This window comes from Syngnathus scovelli, unplaced genomic scaffold (assembly GCF_024217435.2).
Source record: "Syngnathus scovelli strain Florida unplaced genomic scaffold, RoL_Ssco_1.2 HiC_scaffold_29, whole genome shotgun sequence".
NCBI lineage: Eukaryota > Metazoa > Chordata > Actinopteri > Syngnathiformes > Syngnathidae > Syngnathus > Syngnathus scovelli.
In genome coordinates this window covers 569,080-588,357 of record NW_026061381.1, presented here as the reverse complement: position 1 = coordinate 588,357, position 19,278 = coordinate 569,080, and positions in this window count along the sequence as shown.

Below are 19,278 nucleotides of genomic sequence, written 5' to 3'. Positions count from 1 at the left end.
TTTAGAGAATTGAATAACTTTCGTAGTTATTTGAGACACGAGTGAATTTCAATCCGTTTGAAAGTTTGCTTCGTCTGAATAAATTAACGGAAGTGTTTAAATCGGATTATTGGGTTGGTGTAGAACTGAAAGTAATTTAATTATTTGAAGGGCGCAGGCCCGTTTCCCCTTTTGACGGGCCGCGTAAAAAGTAACTCCGAATATATTAGAGAATTAAATAACTTTCGTAGATATTTAAGGGAAGAGTGAATTTCGTTAAAAGTGAATTCGTTTGAAAATTTACTTCCTCTAAATAAAATAACGACGATGGTTAAAATGGATTATTAGAGTTGGTGAAGGATAAAAGTATTTTGATTGCCCGTCGGGCGCGGCCCAGTTCCTAAATTTGTCGGGCCGCGTCAAAAGTTAAACAGGACACGATCGAAAAATAGACTTGCCTTCCAAATTAATTACGGGGCAAATCTAAATACAGTAAGACATTTTTATTCGTTTTAAGAAAGTTGTTATTCTTTTTAAAGCAATCAAGTGGGGTGAAGCACTCCGACAGTTAAGTGCTAGATCTACATATAAGAAGTTAGAATTAATAACGTAAAGTGCATTAATTTTCTCCTTAAATGCTATTATTGTCACACTTTTATTAATTCGATTCTCTTTCGAATAAACAAGTTGGTCGGCTCGCTGCTTGAGCGACCAAGTAGAACGGACCCATATCAACATTTACTTCGGCAAAACTAGTGCTAGGGTGCGCTATACAAACGAATCCCTGAGGTCTTAACAAAGACATCTAAAAATATCCGTAACATAATAAGAACTTTAAACATTAGCGGGGAGCCATCAATACGATGCGGTCACTTCGAAGTCTTGCCTCGAATTGAGTTACTCGGCTCGAGCTTAGGGTGACTTGAGAGGGATTGGCGTCGTACAGAAATTAGATTGATTCCGGTGGAGTTAATTTAACTCGGGTGGTTAGATTACGGACGAATCTCCGAACCCGGCTAAGACAAACCCGTGACCGGGTAGCCGGGGGCACCTTATGGAAAGAGGTGCATTTGACACATCTTATCAGCGTGATTGGGGTGCAATGACTTCATAAGTGCCACCTTAATTTATTTGGCTTCATACTGTCCGCTTCATACATTGTAAGGTACAGTAAACACACCGGTGTCTTTCCTCGTCTCCCATCGTAGTCACACTGAAGCCGAGCGCTACGTACGCTTCGTCATAGTATTGCCTTGCCTTAGCTTTCGTGTGACTCTCAATTCTCGTATCTCCGTCTCTTTCTGCCGTTTTTTTCAACCCTCTTAAATATTTTTCCATGGTGTCCCACTGCACTTTTTATCACCTGCTTTGTGCTGTGAGTGCTTATGTTCCAAGCACTCTACGTGCGCTCTACACTGTCGAGCAGTGGTCACCAACATGGTGCCCACGGGCACCAGGTCGCCCGTGAGGACCGCATGAGTCGCCCGCAGGACTGCTCTAAAATGATCTCAAATAGCAACACTTGTCAGTGAACTGCATCTATTTATTTTACAATCAAACCTCGGTTTTCGAACGTCCCGGTTCTCGAACAAATCGGAATTCGAAAAAAAAAAAAATTGAGATTCTTTTGCTTCGGTTGTCGAAAAAAATTCGGAGGTCGAACCTCGCGAGATGAGCCGGGAGGACCCGAGAAAACTCGACCGTGTGGCCCGGATGCCGACTGACTTCGTTGTTATTGTATTTCCGTTACTTTGAGTAATATATAACCCCTAATCATGCCTCCAAAGAAAGCAAGTGGGAGCGGTAAAGCCATCCTAAAACACAAAGACGCTCTTAAAGCAACGCGACAGCGAGCGCCTGGCGCGCTGCGGTTGCGCGATTGGACCAAATTAAGCTCCCTGCGCACTGAGGTCCACTTAAATTTTGGAAAGTCCATCAGAACTTCAAAAATATTTTCTAAATTTCAGCGACGGCTCTGTCACATTATTGCAACAAGCGCGGTGCAGTTGCGCGGTGGGCGACGCTCTACGGTTGCGCCTTCGGCGGTGCGTTGCAGTTGCGCGATCAGACAAATATGCGCAAATGAAAAAATGCTTTAAACAAAGGCGTGGGTTTTTGTCTTGAAACGAAATTTATTTTTTTCCATTATTTTTAATGGGAAAAATAGATTCGGAATTTGACCGATTCGCTATTCGAACCGCCTTCTGGAACGGATTGTTGTCAAAAACCAAGGTTTGACTGTATTTTTGCTATTCTTGTTAAAATCACACTTACATGTGAACTGGAAATGACAATAATAACACATGGTGAAAGCCAAATTGAACAAATTGGCTATTTCAGAAGTGTGCTTCAAACTGGTAGCCCTTTGCCATAATCAGTACCCAGGAAGTAGCTCTCGGTTTAAGAAAGGCTGGTGACCCCTGCGCTAGGCCAACGAGCCACGTAGTAAATTAGCTGACTCCGTTACATTCCGATTGGTAGCGAATATGACATGGACCTGAGGACTGCATTTTAGTGATTAATGAATTCAGATTGATATAGCCAGTTTGGGCGTGTCCTTTCAGGATCATAATTTTGTGTCTACCGCTGCCTCGTGGAAGACAGGCCTAAAAAAAGATGGGAACACTTGCGGGAGTTTCACCAAGATGAATTTGGACGAACTTTATGAAATAATGTTGATGTTAAAACATAGGTGGACGTGTCTGGAAGTCTGTGTTCAACAGAAGGCTGTTTGGCAACAGTGAACAACGGACAAATTCAGCAAGGTAATTTACTTACGCCATGACCCAGATTCGTTCCGGTGATGCTACGGCCACAACGCTATACGATCATGACCAATATGCAATCGCATACAATAGGTTTAGGGTCTTTTCTTTAGGATCTTCAGCCAAGACACCCAGGCAGACCATGAAAGAATGTTGATGTTAAAATGTTGGTGGAACTATTCAACTGTGCAGATCCGATGATCCCAAAGATTTGGGGTGAGACAACATTGAAAAAACGTTTTTCTTTGTTTACAGTGTCACTTATTTTGTGGCTTACCTTTTCTTCATTACACAGCCAAAGTATCGTATCATTTTACCTTGCGGCATATACTACACCGTACATACCATATCATGTCGCCTATTCAACTCATGCATGAGATGCGATGGCTGAGATATTTAGGCGATGGGTTGCTACTCCATTGTGCTCTCCACTCATCATTTCATATCACATCCTCGTCGGATTTTCACAAGCTTCACATCCAAAGTATCTTGGCACAACGTACGTAACATGACTTGTCAACACAAGATGAGGTGGCTGAGAGGTTAAGGTGATGGATTGCTAATCTATTGTGCTCTGCATGCATGGGTTCAAATCCCATTCTCATCGAAGGTTTGCTTTAAATTGTTTTGGAGTGGTACAACTGTTTTCCAACATCCCGGTTCTCGAACAAATCGTTATTTGAACAAAAAATTCCGGAATTTTTTGCTTCGGATGTGGGACAAAATTCGGTTGTCGAACCTCGCGAGATGAACCGAGAGGACCCGCATGCCAAGATTCAAGATTCAAGAGTTTTTTATTCGCCATGTTTGAGCGTGCCAAACAAGGAATTTGACTTCGGTAAATCACAGCCTCTGTTCAACATTTAGGTGACTAACAACAACACTCAGGACATGTGAAGAACGAAAGATATTCTCAAACACCCCCTGATCTTAAACTCCCAAGAGGGCAAGGAAAAACTCAAAACTCCAGCTAGGGGAAATGAGAAACCTTGAGAAGAGACCACAGATGGGAGGGTCCCTCTTCTAGGATGACCAGGCTGCAATGGATGCAGAGAGGACACATAGTACAAACAGTGTAGACAAAAAAGGTGTGGCAAGCGGGATGTTATTGCGCAGTAATGACTCTGAGACTCTAAGAGTGGTGTGAGTTCATCAGAGCGACAGCCTGGGGGAAGAAGCTGTCTCTGTGTCTGCTGGTTTTAGTGTACAGAGCTCTATAACGGCGTCCGGAGGGGAGTAGTTCAAACAGGCTGCAACCTGGGTGCGAAGGGTCTGTTGAGATGTTACTTGCACGTTTCCTGGTCCTGGACAGGTACAAGTCTTGGATAGATGGGAGGTTGATTCCAATTATCTTTTCTGCAGAATTGACTCAGTTTGTTATTAACGTATTTGCTGGTGTATAAGTCGACTCGGTGAATAAGTCGACCCCCTAAAATTCGACGGAAATTTACGATTTTATGATATATCCTTTGTATAAGTCGAGCTCAATTGTTGCATTATATTAAACTTCAAAATTCAATCAGAAATATGCGAAATTTATTGACGAAATGTGTTCAAATTTGCGAGTTTGTAGCGAGCGATCTATACGCCATTTTAAATTTACTTCATGACCCTGTGATTTTACGCGCCGAGAGAGACTAACAACAATGAACACTCTTAGAAACTGGTTTATTTTTAGTTAAGAAACAACAAATTATAATTATAAAGTGATTGCCGGTACATCGAGTTCAAAATTCGTCTTCATCGTCGCTATTTCCGAAAAGCTCGTTCCATTCGTTTTCGTTTAGTTTGTCGTCATAAAGGGCATCTTCTTGGTCTTCTCTATCCTCAGTTTCCTCCTCCTCCTCCCAGATAAGGTCGTCTTCTGTCCCATCGAGAGCGTTTGGCGAATATTTTCTAAGTGCCAACGGCTCTTGCGCCATAAAGAGTTCGCCTCGGCTGGTTCCCCATGTCGGCCAGAACAAGTGAAAATTCGGCCTCTTCCCCTGGAAGTCTGGCCAAGTTTGGCAAATATTTTCAAAGTGCGAACGACTCAACCGCCTTAAAGTGTCCGCCTCGGCTGGTTCCCCGTGTCGGCCACCACAAGTGAAAATTTGGCCTCTTCCCCTGCAAGTCCGGCCAAGTTTGGCGAATATTTTCAAAGTGCGAACGACTCAACCGCCGTAAAGTGTCCGTCTCGGCTGGTCCCCCGTGTCGGCCACCACAAGTGAAAATTCGGCCTCTTCCCCTGGAAGTCCGGCCAATTTTGGCGAATATTTTCTAAGTGCCAACGACTCAACCGCCGTAAAGTGTCCGCCTCGGCTGGTTCCCCATGTCGGCCACCACAAGTGAAAATTCGGCCTCTTCCCCTGGAAGTCTGGCCAAGTTTGGCAAATATTTTCAAAGTGCGAACGACTCAACCGCCGTAAAGTGTCCGCCTCGGCTGGTTCCCTGTGTCGGCCACCACAAGTGAAAATTCGGCCTCTTCCCCTGCAAGTCCGGCCAAGTTTGGCGAATATTTTCTAAGTGCCAACAACTCAACCGCCGTAATGTGTCCGCCTCGGCTGGTTCCTCCGGTCGGCCAGAACAAGTGAAAATTCGGTCTCTTCCCCTGGAAGTCTGGCCAAGTTTGCCGAATATTTTCAAAGTGCCAATGACATTCATTTAGACATGGCGATTGAATGTTTACGTACCGGTAGTTATTGTCGTTGCTTGACGCGCGATGACTCGCACATTCGCTCAATACCCAGTACTTCCCCCTAGCAGTCATCGTCGCTGCCTGGCTTTTGATGTCCATTATTGAGGTGAGAATATTTGAAATTGTTGCTGAGGATGCGTGTTAATGCAACAAACGCTTTATAATGATTCAGTTTCTCGCTGTTTGATGAGCCTGACGGACGCACACCCACGCACAATGAGATGCATGAGAAACGGCCTTGGTTACCATCACATTTGAAGTGATGAATACGAAGTTAAATTTTATGACTCGGTGTATAAGTCGAGGTCGATTTTTTTCAGTCGATTTTGGATCGAAAAAGGTCGACTAATACACCGGCAAATACGGTACATTCTCGTTACTCTGAGGATTGCATCAACTCTAATCATGCCTCCAAAGGAAGCAAGTGGGAGCAGTAAAAACATCCCAAAACACAAAGACGCTCCTAAAGCAATGTGACAGTGAGCGCCCGGTGAGTTGCAGTTGCGCGATCCGACCAAATTAAGCTCCCTGCGCACTGAGGTCCACTTAAATTTTGGAAAGTACATCAGGACTTTCAAACTATATTCTAAATTTTAGTGACAGCTCTGTCACAATAATGTGACCATCAGTTGTGCAGTCGAATGAAAAAATGCTTAAAAAGGGCGTTTTTTTTTTTTTTTCTTGGAATGGATTTTTGTTTTTTTCATTATTTGTAATGAGAGAACATGATTCGGAATTCGAACGATTCACTTCTCGAACAGCCTTCTGGAACGGATTGTGCTCGAAAACCAAGGCTCCCCTGTATCTGTAATCTGGTTTGTATTTGACTCAATATAGTAATATTTATATTCTTTGGCGGCTCGTTGGTGAATTGGTTAGCATGTCCGCTTCACAGTTAAGAAAGTGCGGGTTCGATTCCACCAACGGCTGTTGCATGTTGATGATGTCCGTTGTTGGGTCAGGAAAACTAAGATGTGGGGTAACGGTTGGTTCTTTATTGGCAAATCTTGGGTTGTTTAATGGCGGTCAGTACACATGGAACTTCAGCAGATGTAACTCACCCCCATCTCCAGGTCAGAAGGTTTTATACTGTCCGGAAAAGGCGGGAAAGCGTCACCTGATCATTTGGTATCGATGTGTATTGGAGAGTCACTGCTGTGTGTGTGTGTGTGTGTGTGTGTGTGTGTGTGTGTGTGTGTGTGTGTGTGTGTTTGTGTGTGTATTTGTGTGCGTGTATGCGTGTACGTGTGTGTACGTGTGTGTATGTGTATGCGTATGTGTGTGTCGTTGTAAGGCGGACGTAGTTGAGAGCGTGGGCGTGGATTGTATATATAAAACACGCGCCCTATGATGCGGTGCGCCCTATGTGTGTTAAACCCAGTCATGGCACACATAACTGAGACTGCGCCTTTCATTACGGTGCACGTTTTAATCGTGAAAATGCGGTAACTCGTCAGCGTTGGTTTACTGCAATTTGACGACAAACCGCAAAACTATTGGGCATGGAAAGTATCATTTATTGGCGCAACTAAAGACTTAAATTTATCAGAAACAGAGGAGTTCGACCTACTAACAAGGTGGCTAGGTCCAAGATCTGCAGAGCAGACAAAAAGGGTTCATGCACTACCCGCTGGAGGCGTAAAGATGATTTGGGAACGGTTTGAAGAGTGTCACCGTTTCTCAGAAGCAATTGAGGACACACTGCTAAACAAAATAGAGGAGTTTCCAAGGCTAACAAACAAAGATACGAGCCAGCTAAGAGACATCTTGTAGGAGCTATTGTGGGAGCTAAGTCAGATGATTGATTGATTGATTGATTGATTGATTGATTGATTGATTGATTGATTCCTTTGTTCATTGGTTGATTCATTGATTGATTCATTGATTGATTCATTGATTGATTGATTCATTCATTGATTCATTGAAACTTTATAGATCCCGGGGGTGGGGATATTCAGGCCCCAGCAATATTCATACCACAGAGCGGGTATATAAAAGACACAAAGATGACATGAGCGCAACTCAATAGGCTCCTATAAGGCTGCCACACAACGGCGCCACAAAGAAAGCCAGTAAGTGCGAAAGTTAAAAGCCATCAAAGCAAAGCAACAAGACAAAGGAAAAAAATAACAGCGGCTGTTAGGTTCAGATTCAGCAAAAGGATCAGCAGACAAAACCAGTGAGACAGAATGTTGAGTCTTTTCTCGCGAGGAGTGCATCCAGACTTACAGCAATCCAAAATACACTAAAGGTCTTGTTTACACTCCTCTCTTTTTATTTAGGAATGCCCTACCTACAATGTGAGACTAGCCCCTGATAGGTGGGGGGGAAAGCGTGGGCTTTGTCTCATGAGAGAAGAAACGAGATTCTATGTAAAACTAGAAGTCGCAGACAGGATCCCATGAGAAACGAAAAGTGTGCAAGGACAAAATACAATGGGAAACAAAGTAGTCATGTGAAAAGAGTGCATAGACAAAATGACATGTGCAGACATCAACAACTTTCTTGGAGAAGGTCAGGAAGCTCCAGACAGCATCGTTTGACTTGTTGTGGACTAGGTGATGTCTGCAAGAAGAAACAGCAAGCATTCTGCGCAATAACTTTATTAATAAGTACTCATTAGGGAACGCATGATAACATATATATACAATTTATCTAACAATTCCCCCCTGTCTTATCATAAGTACCCGGAGAACAACCCATCACCCATATGGCCACTTCAAAAAGATTTTCAGCCAAGGGATCACATTTCGCAAGAACTAACTTACACTCAGGAGGAAACTGAGTCATAATCGGCAAAGCTAGGGTCAAGAAACAAACCGGACAGGTTTACCACAATAGAGTCGCCGACCGGGTCGTCACTAGAGAAGGAACCCGCGTCGATCGAAAGGTCATCCCTTTGGAGCAATGGGAAAGTCTCAGCTGGTGGAGAGATAGCAGTTGTAATTAGTCTGTTAATTAGGGATCGGAGACAAGGGATGCAACAACATCCACACAAGGTCAAAATGGCAGAGAAAACGGCTATGGAGATGTCATGTAACATGGGGGTAGAGATGGTGCAAATGGTAGAATATGGATTGTTCACAGGAATAAATTGGGAGAGCTGAAATTCCAAATTTGTCCAAAAGATGGCGCCAGACCAAAACGTGAGACCAAAAGAGGGGCCAGAATAAGCTGAACCGGTTAAAATAGATATAAAAAAGGAACACGGTGTCAGAGTGTGAGTCACGCATGGAAGCACAAATGTGATTTTTATTTTTTTTTATTTCCTTGCTTGGCTAAAAATTTATTCTGTAACCGCTTTAAGCAATATTATTTGTCAATTCGATCAAGAGACCCGTCACTATGAGAATAGGGGCGTGACATAAATTGTTTGGAGAAGCACAAATGTGATTTTTATTTTTTTATTTCTTTGCTTGGCTAAACATGTATTCTGTAACCGCTTTAAGCAATATTATTTGTCAATTCGATCAAGAAACCCGTCACTATGAGAATAGTGGCGTGACTTAAATTGTTTAGAAAAGTAGGTCAAGGGTTTGGATTTTTATTTCAGAGTCAATTGAAGCGTAACTTTAAAAAGTTATTTTCATGTAACAGAAAGAGAAGAAAAGGGGAAGTGAAAGGTTTTACCACTAGCTGTGCATTTGGTGGAAAGTACTGCGTGGTCAGGGCGGAAACAGCTGCTGAAGGCCACAGATAACCAAGCGTGGGGAAACTGGCCAGTTCCCTCTATGGGCGTGGGAAAACTGGCCAGTTCCCTCTATAGGCGTGAGAACGCTTGCCAGTCCCTTCTATAGGCGTGGGAAAACTGGGCAGTCTTACCCTATAGGGAAAGTACAGGAGAAAAGAAAGGGGAGGGGGGGGACGGAGAGGTCTATAAAAGGTCCTGCAGGAGCAGCTTCAGGGCTTTTTCCCCCAAAAGAGCGCTCATACGTGAAGAGGCCCGGAGGAGTTTCAAGATTTTTTTTCCAAAGTCCCAAAGATCTTTGTGTGAGACGCAGGATCGCTGGACTGAAATTAACTTGGATTTACTCCCAAAAATTGGACTGGACAACTTTAAACGAGGAATTAGGTGAGGATGACCGTTTTTATGTATTTTAGCGAGAGGGGGGAATAGTCATCGGGCCGCCGGCTTCCTCGTGGCCAGCCTGTTTCTCTAATTTGGATTTTAGAAGCAAGATCGAACTGATCACTCGACTTTGCTTCCACCAAAAATAGCACGCAGCTGGTATTTACCTCTTCCCTTTTTTATGAACTGTGTTTTGCAATCGAATTGTTCTGGGATTGAATGATTTTATTAACACGGGTATCAGTGAGTGAAATTGTTCAGTTTCTGGAGTAATTGAGATTTGTAATTCTATTCCATGTTTCTACAATAAATGTGTTTTGTATATTACTTACTTCGTTGTGCGCGGATTTGTACTGAATATGCAACCGAAGGCTCAGGCCCGCTTCCCCTTTTAGACGGGCCGCGTAAAAAGGAACTCCGAACAAGTTAGAGACTTAAATAACTTCCGTAGTTATCTGAGCCACAAGTGAATTTCGATCCGTTCGAAAGTTGTTTCGTCTGAATAAATTAAAGGAAGTGTTTAAATCAGATTATTGGTTTTGTGTAGAACGGAAAGTTATTTAACTATTTGAAAGGCTCAGGCCCGCTTCCCCTTTTAGACGGGCCGCGTAAAAAGTAACTCCGAGCAAGTTAGAGGATTAAATAACTTTCGGAAGAGTGGATTTCGTTAAAAGTAAATTCGGTTGAAAATTCATTTTTTTTTTTAAATAACATAACGACGACGGTTAAAATAAATCATTGGAGTTGGAGGAGGATAAAAGTATTTCGATTGTCCGTCGGGCGCGGCCCAGTTCCTAAATTTGTCGGACCGCGTCAAAAAGTTAAACGGGACACGATCAAAAAATAGACTTGCCTTCTAAAGTAATTATTGGGCAAATCTAAATAGAGCACGACATTTTTATCCGGTTTAAGAAAGTTGTTATTCTTTTTAAAGCAATTAAGAGGGGTGAAGAACTCCGACGGTTAAGTGCTAGATCTACGTGTACGAAGTTAGAATTAACCATATAAAGTGCATTAATTTTCTTCTTAAATGCTATTATTGTCACACTTTTATTAATTCGATTCTCTTTCGAATAAAAAAGTTGGTCGGCTCGCTGCATGAGCGACCAAGTGGAACGGACCCATATCAACATTTACTTCGGCAAAACTAGTGCTTGGGTGCGCTATACAAACGAATCCCTGAGGTCTTAACAAAGACATCTAAAAAATATCCGTAACGAATAAGAACTTCAAACATTAGCGGGGAGCCATCAATACGATGCGGTCACTTCGAAGTCCTGCCTCGAATTGAGTTACTCGGCACGAGCTTCGGGTGACTTGAGAGGGATTGGCGTCGTACAGAAATTAGATTGATTCCGGTGGAGTTAATTTAACTCGGGTGGTTAGATTACGGACGACTCTCCGAACCCGGCTAAAACAAACCCGTTACCGGGAAGCCGGGGGCACCTTAATCCGAGAGGTGCGTTTGACATTTTGGCGCCCAACGAGTAGGAGGGGGGTTGTGATTAAAAGTTTAGAAAAAAAAATAAAAATAAGACAATAGAAGAACATTTATTTTTTTGTTTTGCTCACAGCTCCAAAACGAACCTGTGTGGAGTTTTTCAGTTTTTTCTTCCCAGAAACTGTCTTAATTCCGCTCACTGATACAAATAAATGTCAGAACGGCCTTGAGTGACATAAGTACAGTCTCTTTAAGGAATAGAGATTCCTAGAAAAGAACCTTGATAGCACGGGAGGATTAGAACTGTATTGTGTCATGGTAAACGGTGACCGTCACCCCTCAGCACATTACTTTAAGCATGAGTAAGGAGGAGATCCTTCACAGCTTGTACTTGTATGGGGTGCTGAAAGTAATGTTTGTAGTATACGCAGAGTATGCGGCAGAACTTGCAAAAGAAAGAGGGGCCGGTACATGGGCACGGATATTGGGTATAAATAAAGAAGATGAACCAGTCGACGAGGAGCCTGCAAATGTTTTAGATTTCATGCCAAAACCAAGGCCAAAGAGAAGGCAACCAATTAGGAGACCGACTGAAGAGAGGCCTTTTTATTTTGAAAGATAAAAAGAGAAGACTTGTCTCCCCTCTTCCTTTTCCTTTTTCTTTCTCAATTTAACTTTATAATAAACCTTCATTTCTCCCTTGCAAGATTTCGTTGTTCCTGGACACATTGTGTGGATTACAATTTTTTTTTTGTTGTTGTTCCCGGACACCTGTGTGGATTACAAATTTTTTGTTCCCGAACACCTGTGTGGATTACAATTTTTTTGTTCCCGGACACTTGTGTGGATTACAAATTTTTTGTTCCTGGACACCTGTGTGGATTACAAATTTTTTGTTCCCGGACACCTGTGTGGATTACAATTTTTTTTCCCGGACACCTGTGTGGATTACAAATTCTCTTGTTCCCGGACACCTGTGTGGATTACAAATTTTTTGTTCCCGGACACTTGTGTGGATTACAAATTTTTTGTTCCCGGACACCTGTGTGGATTACAATTTTTTTTTTTTTTGTTGTTCCCGGACACCTGTGTGGATTACAATTTTTTTTCCCGGACACCTGTGTGGATTACAAATTATCTTGTTCCCGGACACCTGTGTGGATTACAATTTTTTTGTTCCCGGATGTTAGAGATTTGCTCACTCCAACTTATTTTGCAAGAACCAAACAGGAGACAAGCAAGTTCTTTTAGACACCTGCAGGTGGAGAGTCCATTCGTCGCTGTCTGAACAGCGATTATCGAATGAAGTCTGAAAAGTCTCCTTCCTGCAAGGGCATATTTATTAGGAGGAATAGAGTGGGGGTGAGAGTGGACAGGTTTGGTGAACCCCCGGCCTCTGGTAAAATCAGAGCAGGGGGTGTTTTACGATGTTGTGGGAAACAGAACAACTTTGATTGCTTCCTCTGCAGCTGGTCACTCAAGCAGAGGAAGCAACCACTTTACTTTACTACGTTGTGAGAGCAAGACAAGATTGGTTAATCATTATAGTCTACATTCCAACATAATCCTACGATAAAGATAACCTGGAAAACCCTAACACCGGACACCTGTGTGGATTACAAATTTTTTGTTCCCGGACACCTGTGTGGATTACAAATTTTTTGTTCCCGAACACCTGTGTGGATTACAAATTTTTTGTTCCCGGACACTTGTGTGGATTACAATTTTTTTGTTCCCGGACACCTGTGTGGATTACAATATTTTTTTTTTTTTTGTTCCCGGACACCTGTGTGGATTACAAATTTTTTGTTCCCGGACACCTGTGTGGATTACAATTTTTTTTCCCGGACACCTGTGTGGATTACAAATTCTCTTGTTCCCGGACACCTGTGTGGATTACAAATTTTTTGTTCCCGGACACCTATGTGGATTACAATTTTTTTGTTCCCGGACACCTGTGTGGATTACAATTTTTTTGTTCCCGGACACCTGTGTGGATTACAAATTCTCTTGTTCCCGGACACCTGTGTGGATTACAAAGATTTTTGTTCCCGGACGCATCAGAGGATTACAGATTTTTGACCGCTGAACTCACAAAATGATTTTTCTTCTTTCTGCCCTTTTCTCTTTTTTTTTTTTTTTCCTGCTGTTGAAGACTACAATAAAGGCTGACCAGGAGTAGTAACTGTACTTACTCTCCAGGCAGAAGAAAAACAGCCAAGATAATTCTTCTAAGGCTTGTATGGTACATGATTCTTAACTGTTGGAGACCTTCTGTGACTTACAGGTTCCCAAGAATTGAAAGGCTGAGTGGCTTCGGGCTGATGATTAGTCGTCATTTCCTGTTCGCTACAATAACGTTTGAATTAGAATTTGCAATTGAATGTACCCTTGTTAGAATTTCCTGTCAGTAGAAAACCTGGTGGGGAAAAAAGAAAAAGAAAAAGAAGTGCATCCCGCCGTTGAGAGCATCAATAAGCGAGGCAAAAGTTCTCATATTGGTGTTCTGAGTAGAGGCGACGCAAAGGGTGCCGCTGAGTAACTAAGAGCTGAATCGACCCTGTTCCGAGTGCACACGGAAAGGCTTCGAAAGGAGACAGCTCGACCCTACAACTAGAGAAACTGCTATTCATTGAAAAGATGGCTAGCGGTGGAAGGAGATCGGATCCCGAACCTGGAAATCCTATGAAAGGAACCGGAAAGGAGGGGTCTAATCCAGACTCTCCAAGACGACATGAAGAACCAGCATGTGTAATATTGTATGGAGGAGGCTTAGAGAAGTGGCCTCAGAAATGGACTGAGTACATAGTGGGATCAAACCCGTCGATAGAGGCGGGATGCCTCTCGACGCGGATGAAAGAAGCCATCGAAAGGGATGGAAGATTTTTTGCCGAGCAACCAGGAGAAGATGGACTATCAATAATAGTGTCAGCCCACCCTGAAAGGGGCTACACTCGAAGAGAAGCACCTGACTGGTGTGAATGGGGGGCAAAAATGGTGGAGGAATGTAATATGAGAAAATTAATAAGCACAAGTACAGATTTGGACTCAATAGTGAAAATGCTGACCAACGAAGCTGGCATCGAGAGCGAGCTTGCAACCCCATTACCTGGAGAAGTGAAGGCAGTGCCTCGCTATTACGAGTGCCTGCAGCACCTGGCGAAGATGAGAAGTATTTTGGAGAAAAAGACTGATCAACCGGTATTCTCCAGTGAAGAAGAAGAGGAAGTGCCTAACGGAGAAGAAGGACTGGGCACTAGCAAGGACACAGAGGAGGTGTGGGAGGCCAAGGACACCAGGCGCGGAGGCGCCCTTGCACCGAAGCTTAATCTCCTCTTTAGAAAAGACCCCCTACCGTCTTTGCCGGAAGAATCAACCAAGAAAGTGATTGTGGGTAATGGAGTGTGGATGTGCCAGTTTGTCGGAGATATTTGGTCACTGACAGGAGACGCCCTCATTGTTTTCACCAACGACAAATTCCGTGCATGGAACCAGACCTTTGATTCACGACTGAGATTGATGGCCGGTGAAAAATATATTGAGGACCTACAGGATGCAAGACGACAAATGGAGCATGACCCGGAGGATCTTACTTTCATCTTCACAAGTGGGGGAAGATCAAAATACCACATGATAATACATGCCGTCGTGCAAAAGTGGAGGGCAGACCTGGACCAGCAGGACTATCTGAAGATGATGACAAGAATTCTGGAGAAAGCGGTGGATGCTGCCTTCGAAAGAGGAGCCAGAAGAATAGTTACGGAAGTGAATGGCGTCAGATCTGGACGGATGTCATGGAAAATTGCAGAAACAGCAATTGCAGGGGCTTATAAGCTGCAGATAGCCACCCCGATCACAGCAGTGGAAGGGCTGGAGTTTGTGTTGGCAATATCAGCCTCTCAAAGAAGAGAGAGGGAATTAGTAGCTCTGGAAGCCACATATGACCAAGCGCTACTGGTGGCTCGGAAAGAGCAGAATATGGAACAGCAAACACAACAGAAGTTGACAGTCCTGCCCCATCCATCGGTCAAAGCAATTCGAACAGAAGAGGAAAAAGTGGCAGCCTCAAGTTCTACTCCAGTATTGCAAGTGAGGACCGTACGGTCAAGGACACCATCCCCAACAACAGGGGATGAGGACGAGACCGTGGCCAACGAAATCAACCCAGAGATAACCAAACCAGGGGGGCCGGATCCGGCACCAACCGAGGTCCCGGCTCCAGGGAAACCACCTCAGGAAAGAGGGAGAAGAATTGAAAGGGAGAGGAGAGTGGTTTTAAAATCAAACCGAGAAGTGGCTGGTACCTCTTACCGAGCACGCCTGACGTCTACTCCCAAAATTAGACCCTCCACAGTTCAGGGCCCACGTCAACAAATAGAATCAAGGAACACCGAAGTTGGGGCCACTGAACATGCTCATACATCCAACGAGGAAGAGGGTGATAATGATGAAGAGGGAGAAGACAGGGAGGCGGCCACCTCAAGTGATGACGTGGTTTCCGAAGAGGAAAATCAGGCTTCGGTGATGTCGGCAGTGGTCCCTCCTGATCTTAATGACCCCCCACCGAGAGTTGTGCTAGGAGCAACCCGGAAAGGAGCCAAGAAGCAACAGCCAGTGCTAAGCATCTTCCGGGCTTCGGAAAGGCTGGCAAGGGAAGTTCAATTAGGATGGGTGGAAACCAAGGATGGAAGGAAAACTTACATCCCAGAAGTCAGACAGAAAGAATACCCTTTCCCGCCAGCCTGGTGGGAAAAAATAGAAAGAAATATAGATATCCCGGTGAAACTAACTTACAGGGAGGCAATGAATGTGTTAAACACACCAGCCTACCACACCCTAGTAAGTTACACAGATTTGACAAAAAAATTTAGGGAAGGCTTTGTGACCGTAATGTATGACGTATTGTTGCGGAGGATGAAGCAGGGTGTGTATGATGGCGCTCAAGCAGAACTGAGAGCGTGTGAAGATTTGGACACACACACTGTTAATCCCGCAATGTCCACACAAACCAACATAATTGGAAACTTCACCCAACAAGCTCAGCCGAGCACCACGCAACTGGGAGCGACTTATCTGGAAAATACAGGGATGCCCGGAAATGACCTGGAAAGAGAGACACGAGCCTTTAAAACTCTAAAAGGAATGGTACGCGTAAAGTACCAAAAGGAAAGCATCAAAGAATATTTATTGGCAACCTGGCTGGTAATCAAAGACAGTCCGGGCGGATAGTTGTCAAAGAAGTTGTGGCTGCAATATATTACAGCCGAGCCCATTGGAAGGGATGAGACAGCCCAGGATGCCTACCAGAGGTGGGTGGATGATGAAGAAGATGACGAAGATGCACATATAACCAGAGCTAAAGAAGCATTAAAGCAGGGTCTCACCTTGCTGAATGTGTGGCATAAGTTGAAGCAAGTGATAAGCCCGAACAGATACGTGCGAGTATTGAGAGCAGTTACCGAGGACAAGGACACCACTTTTGTGAAGCTGGGTGCGGAGGCAACTCTGGCACGAATCGAAGAATCTATAAAGAAATGGGACAGAGTAACAAAACACTACATGGAGAGACAAAAGCCGAATCCATCGGGCAGCACTCGCACTCGCACAGAAGATACACAAGCAGGTCGGAAACCACCACCACGACCAACTTATGAGAAGGGGCAAAAATCTAATGAAAATAAGAGACAAAACACCCAAGATAATCCCAAACCACTTTATGGCAAAGTGAATTCAACTGGTTATGTGGCAAAAGATGTGTATGACAAAATGTCACCAGAAGAAAGAAAGGCCCTGGCAGAGGCTCGCAAGGCTGCGGCCCCTGCTGGGCCCAGAAAATAAGTAAAAAGGAGGCGCGGGTCACCCTGTCGGGCGTGTACAGAGAGGGAGACAATCTCTACACTGATATTGATGGAGCTCCGTATTTAGTAGATACCGGAGCCGAGGTGTCGATGACCCGCAAAGCCTTGAAAGTGATAGGACACCTAACTGTTATGATGGCAGATGGATCAGTGACCAGCATGCCGATTGGAGTCTGGAAAAGAATCGTTTGGGTGAAAGGGCCCCGCAATTTACTGACATTGAGAGACGCCGAAGATCTGACAAAACCAGCACATCAGCGTCAGCCAGTAAAAGCAAGATTGGAAAACATCAAAGCAAAAACAGTCCGAGTGGGTCCAACTAAAACCATGCCACTGAATGAATGGTACAAACCTGTGGATGTGGATTCCGTCCGGATCCAATTGGTCCAAAACAGCGACCTGTCTCCAGATGGGAAGCAGAAACTGACCGCTATATTGGAGAAGGCAACTGTGGCGCATTTCAAGAACGACTGTGGTGACCTTGGATCAAAATACATCCACACAATTGAAGGAGGAGTGCATCCACCGGTGAGACAATATCCCTTGAATCCCGAGGCAGTGGCTGAAATGGAAACAATCGTGAAGGAACTTCTACAGCTTGGCATCATTTGGGAAGAATCAAATCCAGTGACCAACAGCCCAATTCAGGCAGTGAAAAAACCAGAGGCGTCTGGGGGAGGATGGAGGCCAGTTATAAACTTTAAAGCTCTTAACCGCCGGACGGTGGCTAATCGAGCGAGCCTCATGAATCCCCAGGCATCCCTAAAGACTCTAAGAGTGAAGAAATACAAATCATGCATTGATTTAGCAAACGGGTTCTTTTCACTACGACTGGCCAAAACATCACAAGGAAAAACAGCATTCACGGACAAAGGGAAATCATACGTGTGGCAAAGATTGCCACAAGGATACAAAAACTCCCCAAATGTGTTTCAATCAGCGGTTTTACAAGTTCTGAGTGGTTTGGATGTTACGGTGTACATCGATGATGTGTTTGTTTCAAATGACGAAGAGGAGGAACATTTGGACTTGCTGCAGAAAGTGGTGGAACGAGTCTCCGCTGCCGGTCTCAAGCTGAATCTCAAGAAATGCCAACTAGCCCGATTCTAAGTGGATTACTTGGGATTCCAAGTGACTGAGAACTTAGGAATCTCAGAAGGATTTCGACAGAAAATCGAACAGATCTCGCCCCCGAGATCAGAAACAGAGTTGCAGCGAATACTTGGACTGTGCAATTATGTGCGGGATCATGTTCCTCACTATCAGAAGCATGCAAGGCCACTGTACGGCCGCTTGAAGAAAACTCCGGAGGGCCAAAAACCAACCAAGTGGCAGTGGTCAGACAGTGACAATCAGAACTTGAATAATTTGAAACAGGCCGTCCGAGATGCCGTGCGGCTTGAGCCACGAAGTTTGACAGTAAGACTGGTCGCAAAGGTGCAGTGCGAAGAAAATGATGCAATGGTGTCGGTCAGCAACGAAGGTGCCGGTTTGGTGGCCTTGTGGACCTACACCCTGTCCAGCGTCGAGAAAAAATTCCCCCAGGAGGAGAAAGAACTTGCAGTGTTGGCAAGGTACTGGAGTAATTTAAAAGACCTGGCCCAAGGACAAGGTATCAAAGTCCAGACGGGAAGTAACGTGCATCGTTTTCTAAGAAAGACTACAATCGAGAGCACTAAAGCGACCAACATTCGATGGGGCAGATGGGAAGACATCCTACTGGACCCCGACTTGGAAATTGGACCAACTACAACCTCCACAAAGAAGCCGATACTCAAAAAGAGTATGGATGAAGAGAAGCCCTACGAATGGACTCTATGGGTCAAAAAAGGAAGGAGAGCAGAATGCCCACTGGGGTTTTATTCTGAAGCAAAATGGAGTGGAGCGTTGCCGCCGCAAAGGAAAGACACCCGGCAGCGCGCAAGCAGGAGAGGCCACGGCAGTGCTGGAAGGACTGTTAGAAGCGGAAAAAAGTCACGCTGGACGCGTAAGACTTATAACTGACAGTCATTATTGCGCGCAAGCTCTCAAATTCGACCTAGCCATTTGGGAAGAGAATGGCTTTGAGGGCGCGAAAGGAAAACTAGTGGCCCACTATGAAGTGTGGAAAAAGATAGCCGAGTTACGGCTAAATTTGAGTCTGGATGTGGTTCACCAGAAATCTCATGTGAAGGAAGGAGCTCATTGGAGAGGTAATAACGAAGTTGATCGATACGTCCAGGAAAGAAGAATAATAGTTGTAGGAGCAGAAAAATGGGACAAGACCCCACGCGGAAAAGTGGTCCCAGATGAGAGCGTGAGGCAAGTTGTGTCGGCAGTGCATGAAGCACTAGGCCACGCGGGTCCACTGCCTACGCGAAAAAAGTTAGAGATGCTGGAACTCTGGGTCCCTGACCGGACGATTCGTGCGGTCCTGCGGGATTGTAATCCGTAACAAATACAACGCAGGGCGAAGAGGACGATGCACGGATGGATTGATGATTAGGAGT